Source organism: Lissotriton helveticus, chromosome 3_1 (genome assembly GCF_964261635.1).
Source record: "Lissotriton helveticus chromosome 3_1, aLisHel1.1, whole genome shotgun sequence".
In the NCBI taxonomy this organism is placed as follows: Eukaryota; Metazoa; Chordata; class Amphibia; order Caudata; family Salamandridae; genus Lissotriton; species Lissotriton helveticus.
In genome coordinates, this window is record NC_136061.1 from 498848242 (window position 1) to 498875129 (window position 26888).

General features: G+C 48.6%; 1 protein-coding gene across 3 annotated transcripts in view; it reads left to right on the forward strand.

Moving 5' to 3' along the window:
* The window catches only part of GLS (glutaminase), a 926246-nt gene that overhangs the window by 381208 nt on the left and 518150 nt on the right, over nt 1–26888 (forward strand). The gene's annotated exons all lie outside the window — the stretch shown is intronic.

A 26888-nucleotide genomic window follows, 5' to 3' on the forward strand; every position in this document is an offset into this window, starting at 1 on the left:
TTTCTGTGAGGAAGGCGACGTCTGGTGATGTTGTGTCGAGGTAGTTCCAGAGTTCGACGGCGTGTCTGTGGACGGAGCGGGTGTTGAGCAGGATGCACTTGAGGCGAGTGTTGCTGGTGCCTGGCTTGGCGGGAGCGGTACAGGTTCGAAGGCATGTGAATTTGCAGGCTTGGCAGGTGAAGGGTCCGTGGGTGCGCTCGGTAGCAGGCGGGGTTCCGGCCGGCGTTGAGTGCGTGGAGGGTGGCGGCGTCGTAAGTCCGTCGTGTGGGCTGGCATCGTCGGGGGCCAGGGGTCCTGGAACTGGGCGCGGTCCAGGCGCGGACGGTCGCAGATGGGCTTGCCTTTGGCGCGCCCGCTGCGTGGCCGCTTCGTGGTCTGCATAAGAGTGTTGACGGGAGGGAGGAGCAGCTGGGTGGCGGGAGCGGGGCGGCGAATGGGGTGTCAGGGGGCGGGCCGCAGGGAGGCAGCGGCGGGAAAAGTGCGGCGAAAGAGGCAGCAGGAGACCGGGGTGAGCAGGCGGCAGCGGCGTGGGGGTGACCTAACCTGAAGGCAGGGTCAGAGGTTGCTCCCTGCGCTGGTGCGCGATCTCCTTAAGAGTGCTGACGGGAGGGAGGAGCAGCTGGGTGGCGGGAGCGGGGCGGCGCATAGGGTGTCAGGGGCGTCAGGGGGCGGGGCCGCAGGGAGGCAGCGGCGGGAAAAGTGCGGCGAGGGAGGCAGCAGAAGACCGGGGTGAGCAGGCGGCAGCGGCTTGGGGGCGACCTAACCTGAAGGCAGGGTCAGTGGTCTCTCTGGTGGGTAACATGCAGAAAAAGGAAGGTTTAGGGACTGGTAAGTGGGTGCTCTTACCAAGTTAACATGGCAGTACCAGACTGCACACAGGCTCTGCAATGGCAGGCCGCAGACACACTTTACAAGCTGCTCCGGCAGGTGGCACAATCAGTGCTGCAAGCCCACCAGATGCATTTGATTTACAAGCCCTGGGCACCCGAAGTGCACTGTACTAGGGTCTGACAGTAAATCAAATAAGCCAATCATGGAGTCACTAATCCATACATCAATTTACAATAGAGAGCATATACACTTTAGCAGTGATCAGCCGTGGTAAAGTGCTCAGAGTCATAAAACCACCAACAACTGGTCAGAAAAAATACAGGAGGAAGGCAAAAAGTTCAGGGATGACCCTGCAAAAAGGGCTAAGTCCAACACCCTGAAACCACTCGTCCCCTACAGAGCTGCCATGCCTTAGATATCTAACTGCACATCATGTGTAAGGGAGTCTCCCTGAGCTCTGTTCAGTTGTTTCAGATTCTGTCAACGTTTGACCTCTGCCTTCTCGCAGAAAGGAAACATTGGCATACCACAGCTCTGAGGTACTGTATTTTCCAGTTTTGTCCATCATTTCTGAGGTATTTAAGAAGAGGCTTTTCAGGCCCTGCAAGTCTTGTGGGAAGTCTCAGAAGACCCCAATAAAGAGTGTCTATATTGTTTACATCCTCATTGCAAACCAACGGATTGTAAACATTGCAGAACCTTTTCTGCTAAGACATTAAAGGACAGAGAAGCCAGGCTACTCCTTCGGCTCTAAAAGAAGTCTTGTTCAGAATAAGGTTCTGAGGAGGATGAGAGACAGAGTTGCTCTCCAACTGAACTGAGTGTAAACATAAAAATGAGGGTTCTACCTCATGTGACAAAGACCCAAAAAGACTTGAAGCTACCACTAAAACCTCTGGGTTGGTGAAACCGGTCAACTCTAAGGACTCCTCTTCAAGTTCCTCTGAGAAAAGACCTTCTTCTTCTTTTTCTTTCAATCCTCAAAAGGCGTCATTGTCAAGAAAAAAATTTGATTGTTGATTGATCTGTAATACACGGCTGCTACGTCGATAGGAACTTTTTCGACGGTACGCTCTGTCGATTACAGCCACTACAGTGGTGATGGTTACCCCAACAACATCGACGATAGCTTAATTGACGAGATCGACGACCACCTCGTCGACAACTTCAGCAATAGCATTCTGTTGACGGGAGCTTTTAAGTCCCCGGTATTGAGATCTACATCTGTGCCCATGACTGTCTCCATAAGAAGCTTACCTCTTCTTCGTTGTTGGCACCATCGTTAACGAGCCCGAAAAAGACTGCTCTTCTATTATCAGAGGGGGCTTTAGGTTCACTACGCTTGGGCCAGACATCACCAAGCAAGGTCTCCCATTACCTCCTGATCATCTCCTTTTTACACGGAGGGATCAGGCGATGAAGGACTTTTAGGTCCTGAATACAACCCTTCACAACTAAGGATAAAAAGTCAAGATACAAATGAGGATGAAGACCCTGCTAGAAACACATCCACCTACTTATAAGGAGATTATTTTGTTACAGCCTGCATCTCACCGTTATGACTCTTTTCAAGAGCACTACCCTTGTGAAGGGCCTTAAGAAAAACACCAGGGCCCAAGGGGGGCCACCATATCGATGCTAATTTATTTGGTCACGGATTTGCGTCATATGCTTGATAACCACTATAAACGTTTTCCTGAAGCAAATGCGAAAGTACCACTCACTCCGGGCTGCTCAGATGCACCCGGCACAATACCGTTAACTGAGAGTCCGGTGGCTGTTAGATCAAAGGGGCCCAGGGCAATACTACCTCCTATCACCTTTAGGGGTGATTATATTGACAACGAAGCATATGATCAGCTGGGAGTTGGTGAGCTAATTCAGGGCCCTGCAACATCAGGTCAAGACTTGGGTGACTATTGCCCCTTCCTCACCATCATCTTCACCATCGCCAGCAATCTCTCCTCCAAAAGACGCAGGAGGGTTCCACGAATTACTGGAACGTGCTTCTAAAAGATTTGATCTGCCTCTGCCAGGAAAACAAACAAAATGCTATCGTTATGAGTTTTAAGAATTCTGCAAGGAAATCTCTCAGATCCAGTCCCATTGTGAATTATATTTGGGAAGAAGGCCTTAAATTAATGAAGAATCCATCATCAATCACAGCAGTCATTCTCGCGACTAGACAAGAAATATAAAGCTACAGACACTTCGCCGGCCTTTTTGATAGGCCATCCTCGCCCAGAATTGGAGGTCATGCAGGCTGCTCAGCAATGCTCCAGAAACCCTTCTGCCCTCTGTTCTGCATCACTAGATAAAGAAGGCAGGAGGCTAGATAACCTTGGCAAGCGTTTTTTGGCAATGAGGCCTTAGGGGGTTGTTGTGCCTCGCGCTCACTCTGATTGCTGCTTAACACTGAACGCTGTTCCTTTTAAATTGAATGTGAATGTTTATACTTTTATTCCGAGTCCTCATACTTTAAAATAAATCTTTGCTAATATACACATTTCCCTACCTGACTTGCGCTCTTCCTGCTTTCCCCCTGGTGCCACGAGGACCCGCCATTTTGGAGAGTCGGCGGTCTAGTTCCTCTCACACCCAGGGCTATTTTAATGTGCGCCAGCCGGAGGTGATCGCCTTAGGGGGTAGTTGTGCCTTGCGCTCGCTCCGATTGCTGCTTAACGCTGAACACTGTTCTTTTTAAATTGAAGGTGAATGTTTATACTTTTATTCTGAGTCCTCACACTCGCACTTCAAAGTAAATATTTGCTAGTTTGCACATTTCCCTACCTGATTTGTGCTCTTCCTGCTTTCCCCCTGGTGCCACAAGGAACCGCCATTTTGGAGAGTCAGCGGTCTAGTTCCTCTCACACCAAGGGCTATTTTAATGCGCGCCAGCCGGAGGTGAGCGCCTTAGGGGGTAGTTGCTCCGATTGCTGCTTAACGCTGAACGGTGTTCTTTTTGTGTAATATGTTTTTATTAAGTTATAAGTCAGGGCAAACGTACACATATCAAGAGCCGTTATTGTCTGCTTTCGTATCAAAACCATAAAACAGCAAAGCATGTCTATATATTCACATGTCATAAAAACAGACCCATACATACAACCCCTTCCCCCCGCCACCCGTGACACAACAGCCCTATTACAGAGTGACATCGTCTGCGACAATTTCTGGTGGATCACAGATGTATCCCCTAAACTTATTCCATGCCCCCCACACTTTTCCCCACTTTCGAGGACATCCGCGATGTATAAAGACCGCTTTTTCCGCCACCATCGCTCCATCCATATCTTTACACCGTTTTTGGAGCGTAGGCAACGCGTCCGACCCCTATAACATAGCAATATTTTGTTTCGCCATCATCATACCAAGCAAAGCCCAATCTTGTTCTTGATGGTTGAGGTCATTCGGTTCCCACACATTTAGCAGGCAGCGCCTCGGCTCCGGTAGGACTGAGATTTCTAGTGCCTGAGAAATAGTGCGCATTATTTTTACCCAGTATGCCGCAATGCGGGGTCAGTTCTAGATGGTGTGGTGAAACGTGCCCTCCCCCCCACAACTGCGCAGGCAGTATTTGTGCGACGCAGTTCCCATTACATGGAGCGTTGTCCTAGTGTAATATGTGCGGTGCAGCACTTTGAGTTGGACCAGTCGGAGCCTGGATGGTAACGCCGTCTCACAGGGTGAGGACAGGGCTTCCTGCCACTCCGAGTCTTCAAAGTCGCCCACTTCCCGGGACCAGGTCTGTCTCAGCTTAGATGTTGGGTCTGGCAAGTTGTTGACTAGCTTACGATACGTCAAGGACGTCGCCCTGTTTGTCATGTGTTCCGTCAGAAGCCTATCTTCCAATGGGGTGGCTTACTGTAGGGAAGTGCCCGGTCGTATGACTGTCTGGGGTGCATGTCAGATTTGGAAATATCTAAATTTCTCTGTCTGCGCCATGCCATACTGTATTTGTAGATGTACAAAATCGACCACCGCCCCTTTTTTCCAAAGATCTCCCACCACTGAAAGACCAATATTGTACCAATTTTGGAACCCTTTACTCCTGCGGAGGTAACCTAGCTGTTGGGAGTCCCACAGCGGTGTCATTTGCGTGACTATCCCTGCACATTGTAATCGGGCATGTATTGTGTGTGCGGAAGGGCCAATCAGCCCCGGGGCCTTACGGCGTCTATATAGATTCGCCATCAGTCCTTTCTCTACCAAATTCTGCCTGCCTGCATGGTACGCCGGCTCGTCTTGTGGGGCATGCAACCAATGATTTATTATCTTAAGGTGCGCCGCCCAGTAGTAGAGTTGCACGTTCGGAAGTGCTTTCCCTCTATCGTACCAGCAGCGTACCAGTTTGTCTTGTGCGATCCGTGCTGGCTTGTTTCCCCATAGTAAGCTGGTGACTTCCGCCGCTATGGCCTTGAAGTAGGCTTGTGGGACTAAGAATGGTGTGTTTTCGAGAACATAGAGAAAGCGTGGAAGCGCCATCATTTTATAAAGTGCCGCCTTCCCCAATAGTGTGAGGGGGTGATTACGCCACACCACCACATCGCGTTTAAATCGGTCTAATTGGGGCTTTACATTTTTCGTATAGAACTCAGTGAAGTCAGATGTTGCATAAATGCCCAGATATTTAAAGGCTTCATCAGTGACTCGCAGTGGACAGTCCGCAGGGAGCAGCAGCGGCGATCCAACCAGCACGTACAGAACCGACTTGGACCAGTTTATCCTGTATCCGGATACCCTACCGAATTTCTCGCAGACATTCAGTAGCTCCAGGATGGATTTTCTAGGGGAGGTTAGGTATAAGAGTACGTCGTCCGCATACAGAGATATGCGATCCTCCCAGGTATCAGTCCATCGGAGCCCTCTAATAGAGGGTTCCCATCGAAGCCAAGCTGCGAGCGTCTCTAATATCAGCGTGAACAGGGGGGATAGTGGGCACTCCTGCCGCGTACCCCGCGCAAGCCGGAAGTCCCTTGAAATGTGCCCATTGGCCACTACATGCGCCATTGGGTTGTTGTAAAGCAAACGGATCCAGGCACAAAATTTGGAGCCAATTCCCAAGTGCTGCAGTGTCACGAACAAATACAGCCACTCCACCGTATCGAACGCCATACTGGCGTCAAGTGAAAGGATGACCGCAGGTTCCTGAATGTAGGATCGCCTAGTCAGTACTGCGTGCAGCCGTCGTAAATTAAGTGCCGTACTGCGGTGAGGCATGAACCCGGAGTGATCAGTACATATCAGGGACGTAAGATGGGCGGTCAGCCGCATCGCCAATAGCTTGGCTAGTACCTTTGGCTCGGCGCTGATTAAGGAAATTGGGCGGTAGGAGCTACAATCCGCCGGTGGCTTCCCTGGTTTATGGATTGCAACAATCGTGGCCAGCCGTTGGTCACGTGGCAGTTCTCCAACCTGAAGACTATCTTGAAACATATTCAAAAGGAAGGGCGCCGTCACCTGCGCGGTGTGCTTATATAGTTCGATTGGGAAGCCGTTTGGACCCACCGCCTTGCCGGATGCAAGGGAGCCAATGGCCATCTGTACTTCCTTGACCGAGAGGTCGGCCTCTAAAAGTAGCGCCGGCTCCGGTGTAAGCTTTGGCATAGCAAGATCCTTGATATATCCATGCGCTTCCTCAATCGTGAACGTGGTGCAGGTGGCATATACCTTTTCAAAATGGTCAGCCGATGTGTCCACTATATCATTGGGGGCAGTCACCAGGGAGCCAGCAGGCGTATGCAGTTGCGCAATTACCCTACCTGCTTTCTCCTTTTTATCTAGCCAGGCTAGAATTTTCCCCACCTTGTCTCCTAGCTCGTATACCCTGTGGCGCGTGGCCTGGAGTCTATCCAATACCGTTTCTCTCTGGTACACCACGTATTCGGTTTGTTTAAGCCGCACTCGTTGTGCAGTGTGAGGCGTCTGACAAGCTGCATGTTGAACCGTCTCCTCCTCCAGGTCAGCTTCCACATTATCGAGTTCAGCCCGTTTACCTCGCTTGTGCCCCGTGATTAATGCTATAGCTTGCCCACGTTTAACCACTTTATAGGCCTCCCAGAGAGTTCTGGGTGAGTCTACCGACCCAGAATTTTCTTGGAAGAAGTTTGTAGTAGTTTCTGTAATACCCTTTGATACCTCCGGTATATGCAGATAGCTAGGATGGATGGGGAATATACGGCGCCAAAGCGTCTGATGGTGTGTGTAGGTTAGCAGTATTGGCTAGTGATTGGATATACCCCTAGGGCGGATATCTACCTTATCTATTCCCCCAGGCCGTCCGCCGTTACCAGGAAATAGTATATACGTGTGAGACAATTGTGAACACCGGAGTGGAAAGTGTATTGTCTAGTATTGGGGTGCCTATACCTCCAGGCGTCTGCAAGCCCCAAGGCTTCTATAAGCCCCGTCATACGGCGACTATGTGGTGATGTCAGTTTCGTGGGGTGTCTATCTATTGTACCATCCACTATATCATTGAAGTAGCCCCCTATCACCATCACTGCCACCGGCAATGCAAGTAGGAACGCTGTAAGCGCAGAGTGTGCCACGGTATGTAAGGATGGTGGGATGTACACGGAGACGAAGTTAAACAATGTCCCTTCCCACTGGCAAGTGACAGCTGCAAAGCGGCCCTGGTCATCTACCCTCGTCTGGTGTACTATAAGTGGAAAGTTCTTTTTTAATTGCACATCCACACCTCTAAACCCGGAGGAGAATTCGGCATGGGCCACCATTTTGTAACCCCATTTGTCCATGGCCCTGCAAGTGGATCCCGTCAGGTGTGTCTCCTGCAAAAGGGCTACCGCAGGTGTGCATCGTTTTAAATATTGCAGTACCAGACTTCTTTTCACCTTGTCCCCCAACCCCCGCACATTCCAGGTCAGCACGGTCAATGGGGTCCCCGGGGCTAGTTGAGTCAATGGACGATTAGTGTCTTGTTGATTGTGTGCAGACATATGTTCCAGAAACAAAGCTTAGCGTTGCAAAATACTATCCAGTCATACAACTGCAGTGCGTCTGCAGCTATTTGTTCGACCATGTGTGCCCTGAAAAACTGCGTTAACCAAACAAAAACAGTGAAGCATAAAACAATTCGAACTTTCCTCTCACCCTTCCCATCCCCCACCCTGCCTCCCTAACGGACTCTGAACTGCCCGCCACCCCAACTCAGCAGAGCGCTTAAACCCAGTCCCCATGTACAGTACTTGTGTGTAGGGGGGGAGAAGTCCAGAGGAATCCGCATCATTCCCCTCCTCAAAGGCACAATTTACTTAAGGGTTCAATGTTATTTCTGCGCTCGGGTGCTCTGGTGCGTAGCACCGTTATAGTTGTCAAGTTGGCCGCAAACCGCCTCACAGCCCTCACTCTCCTGCTTCCTCTTGCTGCTGACAGATTCCCTCCACAGCCTGTTCTCGGTCGTCGTGGCGGTCCTCTGCTCTGTGGGGTTTCTGACGTCTGTCAGGCCGTCCGGCGCCCTCCACTCTTCGCCATCCTTCCAACCAGTCATGGGCCTCCTTGGGCGTCTCAAAAAATTGGGTTTTTCCATCCGCCACGACCCAAAGTCTTGCCGGGAAGAGCATGGAGTAGGGCAATTATCTGGCTCGCAATTCCTTCTTGACCTCCATGAAACTCCTGTGCCGTGCCCACACCACCGCTGTATAGTCTGGAAAGAAAGACACAGTTTAGTTTTGGATCCGCAATGGCGGCGCCACCCGCGCCGTCTGTAATATAACGTCTCGGTTAGAAAATTAAAGATTCGAGCTAGGATTGGTCTAGGGGGGGCCCCGGGTCTGGGCCTGCCTCCCGGCACCCTAAGCGCCCTTTCAACCAAGAAAAAGGAGGAGAGTCCCCTGGGCTGGAGCCTGGTTTTTATTAGGTCCTCAACGTATAGGTCCATTGCCGGGCCCCCTTCACTTTCCGGAACAACCGCGATCCTCAAGTTGTTGCGACGAGCGCGCCCTTCCTGGTCGTCCAGCTTTGCCGCCAGTCGTTTGTTGTCCACTTCAAGTTGGGACACTTTTTTAAGTAATGTGGAAGTGTCCTTTGTCAGAGATTGGGTTACTTGCTCGACCTCCGTGACTCTGGCGATAATTTTCGGAAAATCAGCCCTCAGGAGACCAACGTCTCGAGAAATAGATCCAACAGTTGTTTGAACACTAGTGAGGGCCGCCATGATGTCCTCTAGCGTCACCTTGGGAGCTCCGCCACCGTTCGGGCCCTTGTCCGTGGAGTCCTTATGCTGAGATAGTGGAGGGAAGTCTTTGTTGTAGGCATATTTTTCCAGGCTACTGTGCGAGGTTGTACGAGGGCCCCTGCCCCCCATCTTGCGCCTGGTGATGCACCCACCCCGATGAGTACTAGAACGCCAGGCTCACTGTTAAGCCGCCTGCTACACAGTTCGTCCAGGGCGGGGGGTTCCCATGCTGGTATATGTGTATTTATGCCACACGCTGCAGTATGGCCACTGTTCTGTTTATTTTGCACAGCAATAGAGGACGGTCCAGAAGGCCCCCTTAGCAACAGTCAAGTCCCAGGCTCATATCCAGAGTGCCGCATACGGTTCCCGGGGACCCAGAGCTGCCGCTCCCACCGTGCGCCAATAAAGATCTATAGAATCTGCTGGTTTCGCCTGGCCCCCACGATGTTTGTCCTCACCTCCACAGGTTCCGTGCAACAATCGGTCCCCGGCGCTCCTCACCTCCTGCGCCCCACAACCAGCATGTCCTTCGGGTCCGTGCACTTTGAAATCTCCTGGACTACGTTGTCAGTGTGGCCCCCTGCAGTGTCAAATCCGGGTTTCGGCGACCAGAGCAGGCCGCCCACGTTGCCAGGCCAATGCTCAGATCGTCAGTACGGGCCTTTCCCCGCAGTCGACAGGTCGCGCTGCTCCAGGGGGGAGGAGAGGGCACGGGGGGGGGCAAACATTCCCACCTCACCGGGGGCCCAGTCGACCTCAGCCATCGCCGCCTCCGTCACTTTGTATCCAACTCGGTCCTCCCTGGGCCATACTGGCCAGACGAGTGTTGCCGCGCACCGCCACCCGGAGGTCGGCGTGCGCCAAAATGTTGTCCCCGGTGCGAGCCTGGACAGTAGGCCGCCGGTATCTCTGCTCTCCCACAGACCTCGGAGGAGCGCCGGACTTGTCCCGGAGGGTTACGCTAGTTTTCCGCCACAAGTGCGTGCCTTTGGGGTATAATGGGCCTGCGGATTTATGATCGCATTAGTGGGGGAATACGCCTCGTCCCCGGAGCTCCTCTAGGCTGCGGCCATTTCGCTCGGCAGCAAGCCACGCCCCGATAACGCCGTTCTTTTTAAATGGAATGTGAATGTTTATACTTTTATTCTGAGTCCTCACACTCGCACTTTAAAATAAATCTTTGCTAGTTTACACATTTCCCTACCTGACTTGCGCTCTTTCTGCTTTCCCCCTGGTGCCAAGAGGAACCGTCATTTTGGAGAGTCGGCGGTCTAGTTCCTCTCACACCCAGGGCTATTTTAATGTGCGCTGCACGGGCGCGCCGCTGGCACGCCTAAGACAAGCCCATCTGCGCCCGCCAGCGTCCCGAAAGCGGCCAGCGCCAGCCATGCTGCCCGGGAGCCCTCGAGGATAGGATGGAGATATACGGCGGCCGCCCTAAGGGCCCTTGACTCCACTTAACACTGCCATGCAGGGCGTTGGGATGTGGCTGAGGCACCCAAACAGGCATGCTATTCTTGTGGGTTTAAGTTGTCATTGGGACATGTTTTTTCAATTAGGACTGGCAACTCACCTGAGCAGCGGTCCAAGGCTGCCTTAATTCGGGCTGCCTCTATTAATGTGCATTCGCTCAGGAAACACCATACAGATGTCTTTGAGTTATTAGAGGATCACTCACTGGACCTATTGTTTTTAACTAAAACCTGGCTAGATCCCTCTTCGGACCCGATTGTCACACTGGCAACTCCTTTGGGTTACAAAATCTCCCGAGTTGATTGTCTGGTGGGGCGAAGAGGTCGAGTTGCGATTATATATAAAAATAAGTGGGATCTTCGCAGGGAAGAGGCTACTTCTTGGGGCAGCTGCGAAGCCTTAGATTTCAGCATTCGTCTCTCTGCTCAATTTACTTGTGATGGATACATCTGCCAGTGGATTCCTCACCTTGTGAATTTCCCCTGCGTCAGCAACATTCGGAAATTCTTTTGTGGCTCCTCACGCCGACGTGGACGACGTCATAGCAGCATGGCATCGCGCGCGGATCCGCTGACGTCACTGAATCCATAATAGGACCCCGTGGGCGTGATGACATCAGTTCCCTTTTTTCCGCGTCGTCGACGCTAACGGTTTTTCTTGGGATCCTCAGTAGCTAGTTTGGTTACTTTGTTACGGATACTTGTTTCGTGTTAAATCTTGTTGCCTCTATGTCTTCGAGGAAATCTGGGTTCAAGCCCTGTGGGGCTTGCGGAAAGTTAATGTCGATAATGGATCCGCACGAGGACTGCGTTTGGTGCCTTTCATCTGACCACGACGTCCAAGGATGCTCCAGCTGTAATAAGATGAACCCGAAGGCGCTGCGATAGAGAGAGGCCAAGCTGCTCGTAGCGAAATTGAAGGAGGAGAGAGGTAGGAGGCGTTCGAGGTCCCGCTCGAAGTCGAGATCGGCTTCGAGGTCGTCTTCGGGGCATGCTACTCGATCTATGATGAAGCACAAGAAGAAGAAGCATGGGTCGAGGCGTCACTCTGGAAAAGAGTCGGATCCGAAGTCGAAATCTCCAAAACATCGACATCGGAAGGACTATGTCTCTCCTTCACCTGTTGCATTGAATCCGGAGTTGCAGGGTGAGCCTTCTCCTGTGGCTTCTTCGGAGCATTCACCGGCTCCGGCTTCGAATCCTTCCCCGGCACCGACGCACTCTCCATCTCGGGAGGAGGAGGAGGCTCCATTGCCTGAAGGGTCTTCGACTCCGTTGGATCCTCCCTTGGGTTCGGTTTGCCCGGCTCCGAGTGTACCTCAACAGGAGCAGTGTCTAGGGCCATACCCACCCTTTCCAGGCCCGGGTTAAGACCCGACACATTATTTAAATGCGATGTACAGGGTCTTTTCAAGAGCCATGTACCCCTCTGGAGCACCATCCCGTCCCATGGGTCCAATGGCCTACAATCTGGGTGTGCCGCAGACTTATGCATAGGCACCGTTTATGCCTTTTATGCCAGCGGCGCCATGCTGGCATTTCCCTGCTCCGAGGTCATCGACGCCGATACCATCTTCACCGGCTCCGATTCCAACTCAACCTCGCTCGCTCCAGACTGTACCTCTGGATCCGAGCACAACGCCGACTCTGTCGGAGTCGGTTGTGGATCCATCGGCGCCGATCCCGAGGTTGAGATCTAGGCGGGAGGCTCAAAGGCTACTGGAGGAGCGAAGGTATTGAGCAGAGGAAATGGAGGAAGGAGAACTGGACTTGTTTGAAGAGCTTAAAGAGGCAAGTGGCCTGGAGTTCTCTCCAGAGTGGGAGCTTTCTTCGGCTCCTGATGTTCAATCAAAGGATGTCGCACCGTACCACACTTTCATTACAAAGGCAGCTGAGCTCTTGGATTTGAATTTGCCTACTGCAGAGCTTAAATCTAATTTATTAACGGAGGTGCTTCATTCTCCCTCTTCGGTTGTGGAGCCAATGCTGCCATCTAAATAAGCTATTACTGAGCCGGTGTTGGAGGTGTGGTGTAAGCCCTTTTCGTCCCCTGCGGTATCGAAGGCTGAAGCAAGAAGGTATAGGGTTGCTTCTGGAGATCTGGACTTTTTGTCATCACATCCGTCTCCAGAGAGTCTGGTAGTTCAGGCAGCCTGCTCCAAGAAGTCTACCGGAGCCTTCCCTCAAGTACCAAGTGATAGGGAGTCAAAGAGATTGGACCAATCGGCTAAAAAGGTTTTCTCATCGGCCAGCATGGCTTTAAATTCTACCAATGCGACATGCCTTCTGGGGCGTTATATTCACACACTCATGGACTCCGCAAAGCAGTTGATACCAAAGAGGACAGGCAGAACTTCAGTGAGGTTCTAGCAGATACGCAGGCTGCCGCTCGTCAGGTAATCCAGAGCTGTTTGGATACGCCCGACTCTGTGGCAAGGGTCATGGGATCTTCTGTTGCCACCAGGAGGGCTGTTTGGCTGAAGAGTTCTGAGTTTTCTCCTGATGTGCAGGCGACTTTGATAGATCTCCCTTTCAATGGTTCGGGTCTGTTTGGCAAGAAGGCAGACGCGGCCTTGGAAAGGTTCAAGGAGAGTAAGGCGACGGCTAGTTCTTTGGGTGTGCAAACCAGAGGTTCTTTGAATAAGAAATTCAGATGAATTGGAAGGTCTTCCTTTCGCTCATACACACAGCCGCAGCAGCAGCAGAATTCCCTGTACAAATCGTACTGGGGCAGAAACAGGGGCCGAGCTAGAGGTTGTCAAGTCTCTTCTTCCTCCTCCTCCGCCTCCTCCTCTTCCTCTTCCCACCCCCCTCCTGCTACAGCAAAGCAGCCCTAGATTCCCCATTCCGATCATGTTGGTCCTGTAGGGGGTCAGCTTACTCATTTTCTACAAGATTGGGAATCGGTCACATCAGACCTTTGGGTTCTCAATCTTGTAGAGAATGGGTATTCTCTTCCCTTTCGGGAATTTCCCCCAAATTACCCTTCTTGTCAAGGATTTTGCATGGAGGACCACCTACTTCTCCTGCAGGAGGAACTCCTGGCGTTACTGAGAAAAGGTGCGATAGAGGTGGTCCCGGAGCAGGAAAGGGGTCAGGGATGCTACTCCCGGTATTTCTTGATACCCAAGAAGGATGGCAGGCTTCGTCCAATCCTGGACCTCAGGATCTTGAACCTCTTTTTTGATGCATGAGAAGTTCAAGATGCTCACCCTTGCGCAGGTTCTTCAAGCGCTGCAGCAAGAGGACTGGATGGTGTTGATCGACTTGCAGGATGCGTATTTCCACATTCCAATCCTGAAGTCGCACAGGAAGTATCTCCGTTTTACAGTAGGATCGCAACATTACCAGTTTACGGTTCTTCCGTTTGGTCTTACTACTGCACCTCGAATCTTCACCAAGGTGAAGGCGATGGTGGCAGCCCATCTCAGAAAGTCGGGCATACCAGTATTCCCTTGTCTGGACGACTGGCTGATCAAAGCAGAGTCGCCAGAGAAGGTGCTCTCATCATCTGCAGATTACAACTCAGTTGTTGTACAGGTTGGGTTTCTCAATAAACGTGCCCAAATCTCACCTGGTGCCCTCTGATCACAGCCTGTTCATAGGTGCGGTACTGGATACCACTGTGTGTCGGGCATTCCCTCCTCCTCAAAGGATTCTCGACATAAAGGAAATGATTCCTTTATTTTACAATGGGTCGGTTGTTCCGGTCCTGAAGGTCCTTAGTCTGCTTGGTCTGATGGCTTCCTGTATTCTGTTGGTCAACCATGCACGCTGGCACATGAGGGCACTCCAGTGGTGTCTCCGCAGGCAGTGGTATCAGCACAACGGAGATCTCAGGGAGTCAGTGAGGAGCTCCAGATAAGCTGCGGCGGATCTATCTTGGTGGAGCGTGGAAGGCAATCTGTCTCAAGGAAAGCCCTTTCATCTGCCTCCATCGGTGGCCACAGTGATAACGGATGCATCCACCCTAGAGTGGGGTGCTCATCTGGGGGATCTGGAGATCAAGGGTCTTTGGTCTCCAGAGGAAAGGTTGCTTCACATCAACCTTCTAGAGTTGCGGGCGATACGTTTAGCGCTCAAGGCCTTTCTCCCTTCCCTTTGCGGTCAATCGGTTAAAGTCCTGACGGACAGCACTACCGCGATGGGGTATGTCAACAAACAGGGAGGAGTGGGATCGCATTGCCTTTACAGAGTCTTTGCGTCTCTGGTCCTGGGTTCAGGACCATCGGATTTGTCTGATGGCAAATCTGGCCGGAGTTCTGAAAGTACGTGCAGACAGTCTCAGTCGGCAGTTCTCAGCCAACCATGAGTGGAGGCTTCATCCAGAGGTAGTACGTCACGTCTTTCGGACGTGGGGAACCCCTCAGGTGGACCTGTTTGCCACTCACGAGAACGCTCACTGCCCGTCATTCTGCAGTCTTCAGTATTCGATGCAGGGAGCTTTGAGGGACGCGTTTCAGTTCAGTTGGGGCTCACAACTCCTTTACGCGTTTCCTCCCATACCCTTGATTCCTCGGGTTCTGAGGAAGATGCGCCAAGACTGGGCCCAAGTCATATTGATCGCTCCGGATTGGCCAAGAAGGGTGTGGTACACAGATCTTCTCCACCTCTCCTCGTGCCTGCCGCTCCGTCTCCCTCTCAGGGCCGACCTCCTCTAGCAGTCGTAGGGGCAGGTTCTACACCCCCACCTCCAGAGCTTACACCTTCATGCCTGGAGATTGAACGGGGCAACCTGAAATCTTTTTCTCTCCCACCTGACGTGATGCATGTTATTTTATCAGCCAGGTGGCACTCTACCAAGTCTATCTATTCTTATAGGTGGTCCAAGTTTGTCTCATGGTGTAGAGAGAAGTCCATTGACCCTTAAAGGCTCGCTTGTCTGACATCCTTCAGTTTTCACTCTCTTTGGCTCAGCGAGGATTTGCTGTAGCGACAGTGAAAGGTTATATTTCGGCTTTGTCGGCATTCCTTTACCTGCCGGACCAGCCGTCCTTATTTAAGTCACCTGTTGTTTGAAGGTTCTTAAAGGGTCTTATGAATACATTTCCTCCCACTCCTTTTATTGTGCTTCAATGTCCTTACTTTCTTAATGGGTTCACCTTTCGAGCCCTTGCACAGGTGTCCCTTGAGGTTGTTATCTTTTAAAACGTTTTTTCTGATTGCGATTACCTCGGCAAGGAGGGTAAGTGAGCTTCAAGCTCTAAGTTCAAAACCCCTGCTCTTGACTATTCATGCTGAAAGAATGGTACTCAGGACCAGGGCTGCTTTTCTGCCTAAGGTGGTAACTCCCTTCCATCTGGGGCAGTCCATTACCTTCCCTACTTTCTATCCTCCCCCTCACCCTTCCAAGGAGGACGAGAGACTTCACCATCTGGACACTAAGAGGGCGGTGAGCTTCTACCTTGACAGAACGAGGGAGTTACGAATTGATGACCAACTCTTTGTGGGTTTCGTTGGCTGCAGGAAAGGCAGAGCGGTGCACAAGCGCACTCTGTCTAGATGGATTGTCTTGTGTATCAAGATATGCTACTCCCTGGCCGGTAAGGAACCTCCAGAAGGTTTGAGAGGTCATTCTACTAGGGCAAAGTCATCTACATCTGCCTTGTCTAGAGGTGTTCCTGTGGAGGACATTTGCAGGGCAGCAACTTGGGCCTCCCTCCACACTTTAGCAAAGCATTATTGTGTGGATGCAGAGGTGAGGAGGGACGGATACTTTGCTCGTTCCGTCCTTCAGGACTTCTTGGTATAGAAGGGTGTACACCCTCCTCCGGGAGTGGGACTGCTGTGGGAATCTATTCACAAGGTGAGGAATCCACTGGCAGATGTAACCATCAGAAGAACAAGTTACTTTCCTTCGGTAACGCTTTTTCTGGTGGATACAGTATCTGCCTGTGGATTCCTCACTGACCCACCCGCCTCCCCGTTGTCCACCCTTGTATACCTATGATAGTTGCTGTTGCTTTTGTGCATATTGTTTTAAAGGCAATGTCTTATTTCTTTTTGCTCTACTGCATTGTCTTTACACTGTTTGTGTTACCTTGATTATTTTGTACTGTGTACACTGTGTATATATACTGTTGTTGTTCTGTCCGTGTGCCTCGCGGGCACGGAAAAAATGGCAGAACTGATGTCATCACGGCGACGGGGTCCTATTTTGGATTCAGTTACGTCAGCGGAGACGCGCGCGATGCTGTGCTTCTGTGACATCGTCCACGTCGGTGTGAGGAGCTACAAAAAAATTTCCGAATGTTGCTGACGCAGGGGATATTCACAAGGTGAGGAATCCACAGGCAGATTCTGTATCCACTAGAAAAAGCGTTACCGAAGGAAAGTAACGTGTTCTTTAGGAGGATCCGGGCCCAGCTGGGCCTTTTCTCCAGGCCAGGGCGATGCAGTTACCACTAGGGCGGTCAGATTTGCCCATTAAATGGTCCTGGGTCACCTGCATATACATTTGGACCAGTCAGATAGTAAGGATGCACTGGACCTGCTGGTTGTGCTACAATTGGCTCAGCTCAATCAGCACGTTAGCCTTCCGACGCATCAAGCCGGACACCTACTTGAACCTATCTGCACCAACTTCCTTTGCCCGGTCACTTGGTCGGACCATTTTATAACCCACTTCTCTTGGGAAGTGTCCAAGGCAGAGCCTCTAGCACACTGTGGCTATAAATCAGCTTTTGACAAAATTGATCCTTCTGAGTTAAATTTGGCCTTGGCACCCTCTAAGCCTATACTGGAAGGAGAGCTTGAGGATCGGCTTGCAGGGTTTTCTAGCGGGGTCTCAACAGCAGTTGCTTCGGTGGCCCCTCCACGCTCCACCAGGCCGGCTAGAGAGTCTCCATCCAAACCCTGGTTCAACCCATCTCTTAAAGCTTTGAAGCACGATTGTAAAATCCTTAAGCGTGCCTGGCGGAGGAGTGGATACTGCCCAGCCGAAAAGAGAAAGCTTAGAGATAAGCAGAAGACATATTATGCAGCAATCAAGATGGCTAAAGGGCAATTCTACTTAGCCCGTATTGAATCCGCCAACAATAACTCTAAGGAAATCTACGCGATTGTCCAGAGTTTCATGTCTCCTGTGGCCCAAGCAAGTGTGTTGTCATCTTCACCTTCTTGGTGCAACATCCTCTCTCGCTTCTTCAGGGATAAGAAACTGGCTATTCAAGCAGCATTCACCCCCTGCAGTCTCCATTCGAAGACATCTTTGAAGTGTCAAGCGGTTGATATAGGTCATTCACTGTCAGAATTTAGGCCAGTTGATTCTCTGGAATGTCTTAAAATTCTTTAAGGTCTAAAGTCAGGCACGCCTTCGGACCCGTGTCCTGCTAGGATTTTGGCAGCGGTAGCTGAGGTCACTAACGCAGAAGTGAACTCCATCATTTATTAATCCCTCCAGAAAGCGGTTGTTACTCTGGCTTGGAAGATCTTGCCTCTTTTGAAAAAGCAGTCACTGGACCACCTCTGTCCAGGGAATTACCGGCCTATCTCCCTCCTCCCTGCACTGTCAAATGTGTGTGAGAAGGTAGTAAATAAACAGATCACCTTTTTTGTGGAAAAGGAGGTGCCCCTACACCCAGCTCAATCTGGGTTCCGGGCATCACAGAGCACAAAAACGGTGCTCGACCTTTCGGTTGCGTTTGATACGATTCAGCAATCACTTCTTTTGTCACGTCTAGCCAAGATTTATCTGTCAGGCACGGTGTGGGGCTGATTTTGATCTTTTCTGGAAGGGTGGTCCGAGCAAATCTGTATTCCACCATCTTCCTCTTCCCCTAAGCCGGTAACAACGGGCGTCCTGCAGGGTTCCTCCCTTAGTCCCCTCTTATTTAATATCTATGTGACTCCTCTGATATACCTGGCTGAGGAGCTGGGGGCTAAGGTGTTGGCTTACGCAGACGACACCCAGTTGCTTTTTATTTGAGACAAAGGTGCGGACTCTGTACTTCGGGCCCAACATTGCCTTTCATCTATCTTCAAATGGCTGGCAGAGGCACAGCTTAAGTGCAATGAAGGGAAATCGGAGATTCTGCTCTTTGGCACATTTACCCTTAATTTCAGAGAGCTGCTCAGGCCTCCCGAGTACCCACCACCGACATCAACTGGGCAGCCTGTAAAAAACCTGGTGGTCTGGTTTGATGAAGGCCTTTCCTTTGCAGTACACATCAAGAAGCTGGCCGGCGGTTGCTTCAGCCTGCTTAAATCTTTTAGAAGATTCTTTGCCCTTCTGCCGCCTGCAGCGTGGGGAACGATCACTTGCGCGTTGATCTTGTCTCAGCTAGATTGCGCCAATACTGTTGAAGAAGTTACCGGTGGGCCAAAGCGCTGCAGCTAGACTTTTATTGCGCTCCATGGGTGTGGCCCTCTTTACATGCAGAGGCCTTTATCCTTCTATGCTCCTGCGCGCTCCTTGCATTCTTCGTCCTTATGCCACGCCCAGGTCCTGCGTTTCAAGCGTCAGAGGGTAGGGGGCAGCTCTTATTTTCAGTGAAAGCAGTGGTTGCATGGAATGCTCTTCCACTGAACCTGTGTACTATCCAGGATCCAGCGGTATTCAAGAAGAAACTGAAAACCCATCTATTCACTTGAAGCCCACTGCCGTACCCTGTTGGTCTCGCGCCGGGAAACTCACGAGTAGTCGTGCGGGTAATAAGTTCATATAGCATAACAATGACAGTTACAGCCATCAGAGCTTCTAATGAGCTGGTCATCCAGGGATGCAGCGACTGTCAAATGTGGCCGGACTTATCAACTTTAATGGAGTTCCTACCAGATGACAAAAAGAAGGAAACTAAAGAGATCCTTCAAGAGGGTGCAAGGGCGTCCTCGGAAATTGTAGATATGTCCATGGACATCTCTTCAACAGCATTTAGACAGATGGCAGGTGTGGCAGTATTATGCTGGCAGGGCTGGTTAAAAGCTACTTCATTTCACCCTGAACTGCAAGCGAAAAGCCTAGATTTGCCTTTTGATGGTGAGAATTTCTTTGGAAACATGTAGCCGATGCTCTGCAGGCCATCAAATCAGATACAGATACAGCGTGATCCCTGGGGACGTTGCAGCAAAGATGCTTTCAATTGTTCATGGAGGACGAATAAGAGTAACATTTTTACCAAGGCCTTCCTATCAGTCCTAGAGGCATCAACTGTATTCCCAAAAGGGGTATTGACCCTAATACCCTGTTCAACAACAATACACAGCCTCCACCTCTTCCACATATTCAAGGCAGCCAATGCGAAGACAACCCCCGGTTGTGGAAAAAGCCAAGGATGCTGCTAGAAGGAAGTAACAATTTAGGCACTAGTCACCTCGCAACCCCCAAAACAACCTATGAGTCAGCATTTCTCCAACTTTTACAATCCATGGGAGAGCATCTCTTCAAACAAATGGGTGTTAGATGTCATACATCATGGTCACACTCTGGAAATTGTTCAAAAGCACCCCAATCAGCCCCCTCCCAAGAGAACGGCTCAACATCTCAGTCTCTTAAAGCAAGAGATATGTTCCCTTCTCTCTAAAGGGGCAACAGAGGAGGCTCCCTAGCAGAGTGCGGCAAGGGTTTCTATTTAAACTTCTTCCTCTTCAAGAAAAAGTCAGGAAAATGGAGGCAGGTTATGGATCTCAGGTGGCTGAATAAATATATAAAGAAATAACATTTCAGAAGGCTGTCTTCTCAAGCAATGGTACTGCTAATGAACAAAGACGATTTCATGAGGGCTCTCGATTTCTTAGACGCTTATTTCCTCAGTCTCATTATGTGAAACCCCGGAAGTTCCTGAGGTTTGAGATGGCAGGGTGCCACTATCAATTTAAGGTCCTACAATCGACTCCTGGGGTCTTCATGAAATGCATGGCTCCTCTAGCAGCTTTCTTGAGAAATGGGCACAAGGTACTCCCTTACCTTTACAACTGCTGCGTCAAGGGTCCCATGTTCCACTCAGCAAAAAGATTTACCTTGGCCTGTCAGCAGCTTTTTAAGCCTCCGGGTCTAGAATTTAACCCAGACAAATTGTGTCTGACCCATCCCATTCGTTTGTGTTCCTGGGAGCTTTTCTGGACACAATAGTCGCCAAAGCTTACCTGACTGCAGAGAGAGTTTAGTGAATAATGGAAACAAGGAATCTACATCAGTGAGAACGTTAGAGTCAGTTGGAAATGCTATCTTCGTGTATTCCATTAATTCCAAATTGTCTTCTGCAAATGAGACCATTGCAGGAACAATTGGAACACAATAGGTACAAATTCATGGTTTGTTCAACAACATGATCATCCTCACCCGTATGATGAAGCAAACAATGTCATGGTGGAGACAAAAGGAAAATATCTCTCTTGGCCTCTCTTTCATAGCAACACAACCATTCTTCGTAAGGACAACAGACACTTCGTTGAAAGGTTGGGATGCTCACCTTCGGGACCTGGAAATTCATGGGAAATGGTCAGTTCAGGAAGCGCAAATGCACATGAGTCTACTGGACATAGACGCGGTGCCTGACATTGTTTCTACCCAGAATTTGCAATTCTTCTGTCCTGGTGAGAATGGACAATACCACCACCATGTTCTATTTCGCCAAGCAAGGGGGAACAAGGTAAAAAATACTCTTCTCTCAAACCCAGCAGATATGGACATGGTTACTTACTCACAACATGTCTTTGCAAGTGACCATCTAACAGTGGTAAACAATGAATGGGCAGACTCTCTAAGCAGAGCAATGAGTGAGTGCCATGAATGGGAACTGGATCCAACATTGTTGTCTTAAGTATTCAAACAATGGGGTAACCCAATCTTCGCAACTCTCCCAATGCAAGCAGATTCCCTCAGAGAGGGTTTTGGGGGAAATGCTCTTCAGATACAATGGACAGGAATGTTTGCCTATGTATGCATTTCCAAGGTGACTCGCAAGATGAAGCAGGAACTGTGCCGTCTTAATCTCATGGCCCCGGCATGGCCAAGACATTATTAATACACAGAGCTGCTTCTTCTATCTTCGTGTACTCGCATACAATTTCAACCGCTGGAGAATCTAATTTCCATGAACAACTGTCAAATATTACATCCTCAAAATATTTCAATTTATTGGCATGGCACCTCACGACAATGAGTTTGGATCATTATGTATTGTAGTTGAATGCAGTTCTATTCTAGATCAGTCACGAACTATTACCACAAGTAAATTTTGCTTGGCAAAATGGAAACGATTTTGCTATTGGTGTATCAAAAACGATCAGCACCCTATTCATTCTTCTCCAGACAACTGTTGCCATATCTCCTTCATTTAGTAAAGTCAGGCCTGCCGCACTCTTCAATAAAGGTGCATTTAGCTGCAATTTCAAGATTCCGAAGCAAAACAGGTGACATTTCTTTGTCGTCTACTAGACCTGTTCAAGAATTCATTATAGAGTCTTCCCACCAATAAACCCTCCTCAATACTGTTCTTTCACTACTTATGAAAGACCCATTTGAAGCAATCAATAAAGCGGATAAAAGATATGTCTTCTGGAAAACAGCTCTTCTCTTGGCTCTCTGATCAGCCAGAAGAGTCAGCAAAATTCAAGTGTTTCTTTCCACTTTAATGAACCAGTTGTTCTATCAACATATTTTAAACACCCTTCCTCTGCAGCAGAGAGGGCTCTTGATTCTCTAGAAATCAAACCAGCTCTTCATCTCTTTTGCTCCACCCAGGAAGGTTTGCACACTTTCAGGTAGCAGTAAGTCCGTTTGGTGATGGCAGCAATTGCACTTAGCACTGACAAAGCAGGAAAACCGCTGTCTGCAAAAATTACTGCACAGAAAAATGGCTTCATCCACGGCTTTGTGTGACGGAGTATTGTTTCCAGACATGAGCAGAGCGATAACGTGGTTGAATGTACATACATTCACTAAGCACTATTGTTTGGACTCAGCGTGGAAGGCGGATGCTGCTGTGGGACAGGAAGTATTATGTATCCTCCTTCAGTAAGGTAAAGACTGTTTCGTTTTCAATACAGCCTAATTTGTGATGCTTGTTATTTTTGCGTATGTCTCTTATTTTCGTCATTTCAGTATCCAATGGTCATGTTTTTTCGTTTTCTTCCATTGAGAGTGGTGTCCCTTTACTCACCACCATTTATTCTTTTCTTACTTCTAGCTTCTTTTTTTTTTGCAGAGTTTTATATGGCGCGAACTAGACCCGAACCGAATCAGGTATCAGAGCGCTTTACATAGCACCAGTTACGTTACTTGAGGACAGACACACATTCATTTTAGGCACGGGGAGATTAAGTGATTTGCCCAGAATCACAGGAGGTTTTTGGCATCGTTACCGAGACTCGAACCCAGATCCCCAGGTCCGAGGTCGAGCGCCCTAGCCGTTACTCTGATTCAAGCATGTGAATCTATGAAAGATGCAATACTGGAGAACATACAAGTTACTTACCTGTACACTGTGGTTTTCCATTATTGGTATCTTTCATAGAGTCACATGTGACTCTCCCACCTCCATGTGCAGCTCACCACTCCTATACCTCATTTATATATCTCATTCACTTTTGCACTTGTGCTCGAAATCTGAGGTATGGCGGCTCTGCAAGGGATGAGTGGTTCGGGTCTTGTCACTGATTTTGGTTATAACAAAACAATGTGGATTGGTTAACAATGTCAATTGCTTTCTCTATCACTGTTAATTTACTTACTCGGTACAGTTTGGTTCAAATACTGTGGGACTGCCTCAATGACGACGAAGAAGATTGAAGCATGTAAATCTATGAAAGATATCAATATTTGAGAACCACAGTGTACAGATAAGTAACTTGTTTTACAGTTTCCATGAGAACCCAATCCCTTCCAGAGTAGTTCAGTTTCATTGTCTTTATCTGAATGTGGAAATAGTGCCAGGCACCTTTGGAGTAAAGATGGGGTGCCATCTCTTGGGCACTATTAGTTCAATATTGTGATCCCTAAATGACAAAGTTACACATTACAATTTTGGAGTACAAAGCCACCCTCTTGGTTTTTGAGGGTCATCACTTTTACTGACAACACAGTTATGCGTTTTTCTGGTATACTATTGAGACATGGGTCTTAGAATAAAGCATAATTGGAGCTGGATCATGTGTAGCTGAAATTTAGATTATCGGGGCAGACGGACTGAAAAATCCCTCTGCCCTTTGCGTGGGCTTCAAGTGAGAGAGTAGTGAATAGGTGTTTTGTATCTAGGATGGCCCTCGATGGACATTTGTTCTGTGAAGAGACAAAGAAATGTGCACAGTATCCTCCATGGAGTGGGTATTGAAAGTTGTTCTTGCAAGGCACTTTCTTTTTAGATTAAACAGGAAGGTTGCTGAATGGTCCACGATCTCTGTAACCCCAAAGTTGGTCTAGAAGAGTCTGAATTCCTACCCATGAATGGTCATCCTGATTGATTGATCTCCATTACCAGACAGGGTTTTGATACTCTGCTCTGAAGTGTCTGGAATTGGAGCACCAATTCTAGATTCCATTTTGCAAGGACCTTCTATGTCTCGATTCCCTTTTGCGAGGACCCTCTATGTCAATGAAGCGTTCCTTCTTACAATGAGCCTGCAGTGTGCTTTCTCAGATTTGACCTATAGGCATTTGGAGCTGCTAGATTTAAAAAAAAATCTGTGATGCAGGCTATTAGCAGACCTTCCAGCATCAGCAAATAGAATCAAGCTGTTTAGTGTTTTATCCTAATTAAAAACTTCAACCCAGATCTTTCTTCATAGACCAGCCTTTGTCATTCAACTTGTGACTTCAAAGATTGTATTTTTAGTAAATGTTGTATCTTTTTGTAGCTGAGCCAGTTGCATTTGTCATCTGCTAAAGAACCTTAGCTGCTGTGCAATTGAGACAAAGTATACCTTTAAACTTTCCATTTCCCTTCCAAAATAGTATGTTTTATTTTCAAATTAATGAAGAGATTTTCCTCCTGATATACTATGTGATTTTGTTATTTTGCTTAACCTAGAAAAAAATATCTACAATGGGCATCACATCCTCTTTTTTTGTTACTAAAGCTAAGAGAAGAGGTGGAATTTATTGAATCTGAAGTGAAAAAGTGTTGCTATTCAGTAATGCACAATGCATTCACACTGAGCGATATATTCAGCTCTTCTTTGTTGAAGTTAATAGAGGAAACAAGCTCAAGATTGGTCTTTCCTTTCAAGACAATCTTGGCATCTTCTTAAGATGCCAATACTTGACTATTCCTTAGATCATCTGGCTTTTTGGTATGCATTTCATTATTGGGTGCATAGGTAACATCCTTTGGCTTTGGTATTGGTTTGGTACTTTAGGATTTATACATTTTTGGAGCTTTTGAGGGGATTTGTGATTTTTGGAATCATTGAAGTGTTGATGCAACTAGAGTATTACATGATTCTGGGGCATTACTGGAATTCAAGGGTCTTGTCTGAAAACACTTATTTGAAGTCAAATTTGCTCACTCTCTTTCTCACGCTTTATTTCTTTTTAAGTTCAAGAAAATTTTTATTGAAATTAATAAAAAATAAAGCCAGGTGTCAAAGCAAAATACAATATGATATCAAGGAAAAAACTCTGAGCAGAACAATGCAACTATACAAATGCAATCCTTATAATGAAAGAAATCTGGATACAAGATAAGAGAAAGGAAAGAGGTAAAGGGAAAATGTATTAAGCATAAAATATGAAAACCATGAAAACATCAGAAAGAATTAAAAGAATAATGGTACAATGGAGAATAAATAGAATGTATCGGGCGTTTAAGGAGGTTTAGAGACTTCCTGTTGCAGAGGCGGAGGGTGAAACAAGCGTTTACTACATGAGTCCAGATAAAGTGTGACGGGAGTCCATAGGTCCATGCGTTTAGTAGCCATACTCGCCGGGAAGACATGAGCGGTGTCAAGTCTATGGTTATGGCATACATTAAACCACCACGCTTTGAATGAAATCTTGGAGAAATCCTTCCAGTTGACCGTTATCTGTTGGAAGGCGGCGGCAAGTAATAGGTCGACAATTTGAGGTTTGAGATCAACAGCATCCCAGCAAGGGGAGAGACTGCCCATAAAAATGTGTGTGTAAGAAAGTGGGATAGTAGTGTGGAAGATTAAATTAAGTTGAGCCCACACCTGCAGCCAAAAATTACGAACATGAGTGCATAGAAATAACATATGAAACAAATCAGCTTGTGGTGATGAACAGGACCAGCATGTGTGGGGGGTGTTAGGAAAGCGTTTGTGAAGGATAGAGGGTGTGAAAAGAAGTCTGTTGTAAATGAAAAACAAAGTCTGAGTGAGGGTCGCTGCTCTGGAGGACTTGCGTAGTTTGGTCCAGATTTTGTCCCAGAAAGAGACCGACCAAGAGACAGACAAATCAAGCTCCCAAGACTCTTCCACTTTAGATTTGGGTCTCGGAGTCTCACCAGCGTGAAGGTACTTGTAAATGGCAGAGGCTTTTGGTGTAGTACGTAAAAAGGAATGAAGTGCGGAGGTGGGAGTGGAGGGAGCAGGAGAAGAAGGGCGGGGTTGAGAGAGGTCAATGTATTTCGTTAGAACTGTGTTTTTAAGCAGTTGGTATTTGCGCGCAAAGGAAGTGGGTAGGTCATAGAGGGAGCGAAGGGTGTCAAAAGGTAAGAAAGAGGAACGAGAGAAAAGTTGGGAGATCCATTGCAAACCTCGAGCATGCCAGGTGCTCCAAAAAAAGGGTCTATCACGTATGAGTAAGGATGTGTTGTGCCATATGGGGGAGGAGAGGAAATCAGCAGTGGTGGTAGGAGGCACGTGAGTGAGAGAGAAGAGTAATTTAGTGGTAAACTTATGAATTGGAGTGGAGATTGAAACGGGTTTGCGGGAGAAGGAGAGGTATTCAGCAAAGGAAAAGGGAGATAGAAGGAGGCGTTCAAATTTGGTCCATAGAGGAGATGGGGTGTCAGGGTCTTGTAGCCAAAAAGAGGCTTGCCTCAACTGGAATGCCTTGTGGTAAGCTGGGAAATCAGGAAAGTTAGCCCCACCCTCTGATTTAGGACGAATCAGACGTGCTAGAGACATTCGTGGTTTCTTTTTATTCCAAAGAAAAGACATGAGAATAGAGTTGATCTTTTTGAAAAATTTGGAAGGGATAGGGACCGGAATATTAGAGAGGGTATAGAGAACAATGGGGGAACACATCATTTTAATAGTGTCAAGGCAGCCCCACCAGGATAAGTAAAGGGGATGCCACTTGGATGTGAGATCTGTTAAGTTTTGAGTACATTTGGAGAGGCACAGGGAAACAGTGTCTGAGATGGTAGGGGTAACATGCATTCCGAGGTATTTAATATTGGAAGGTTTCCATGTAAAGCCAGAGGCGTCAAAATCAGGTTTGAATGTGAATTTAGTTAAGGGGAGGATCTCACACTTATCGTTAT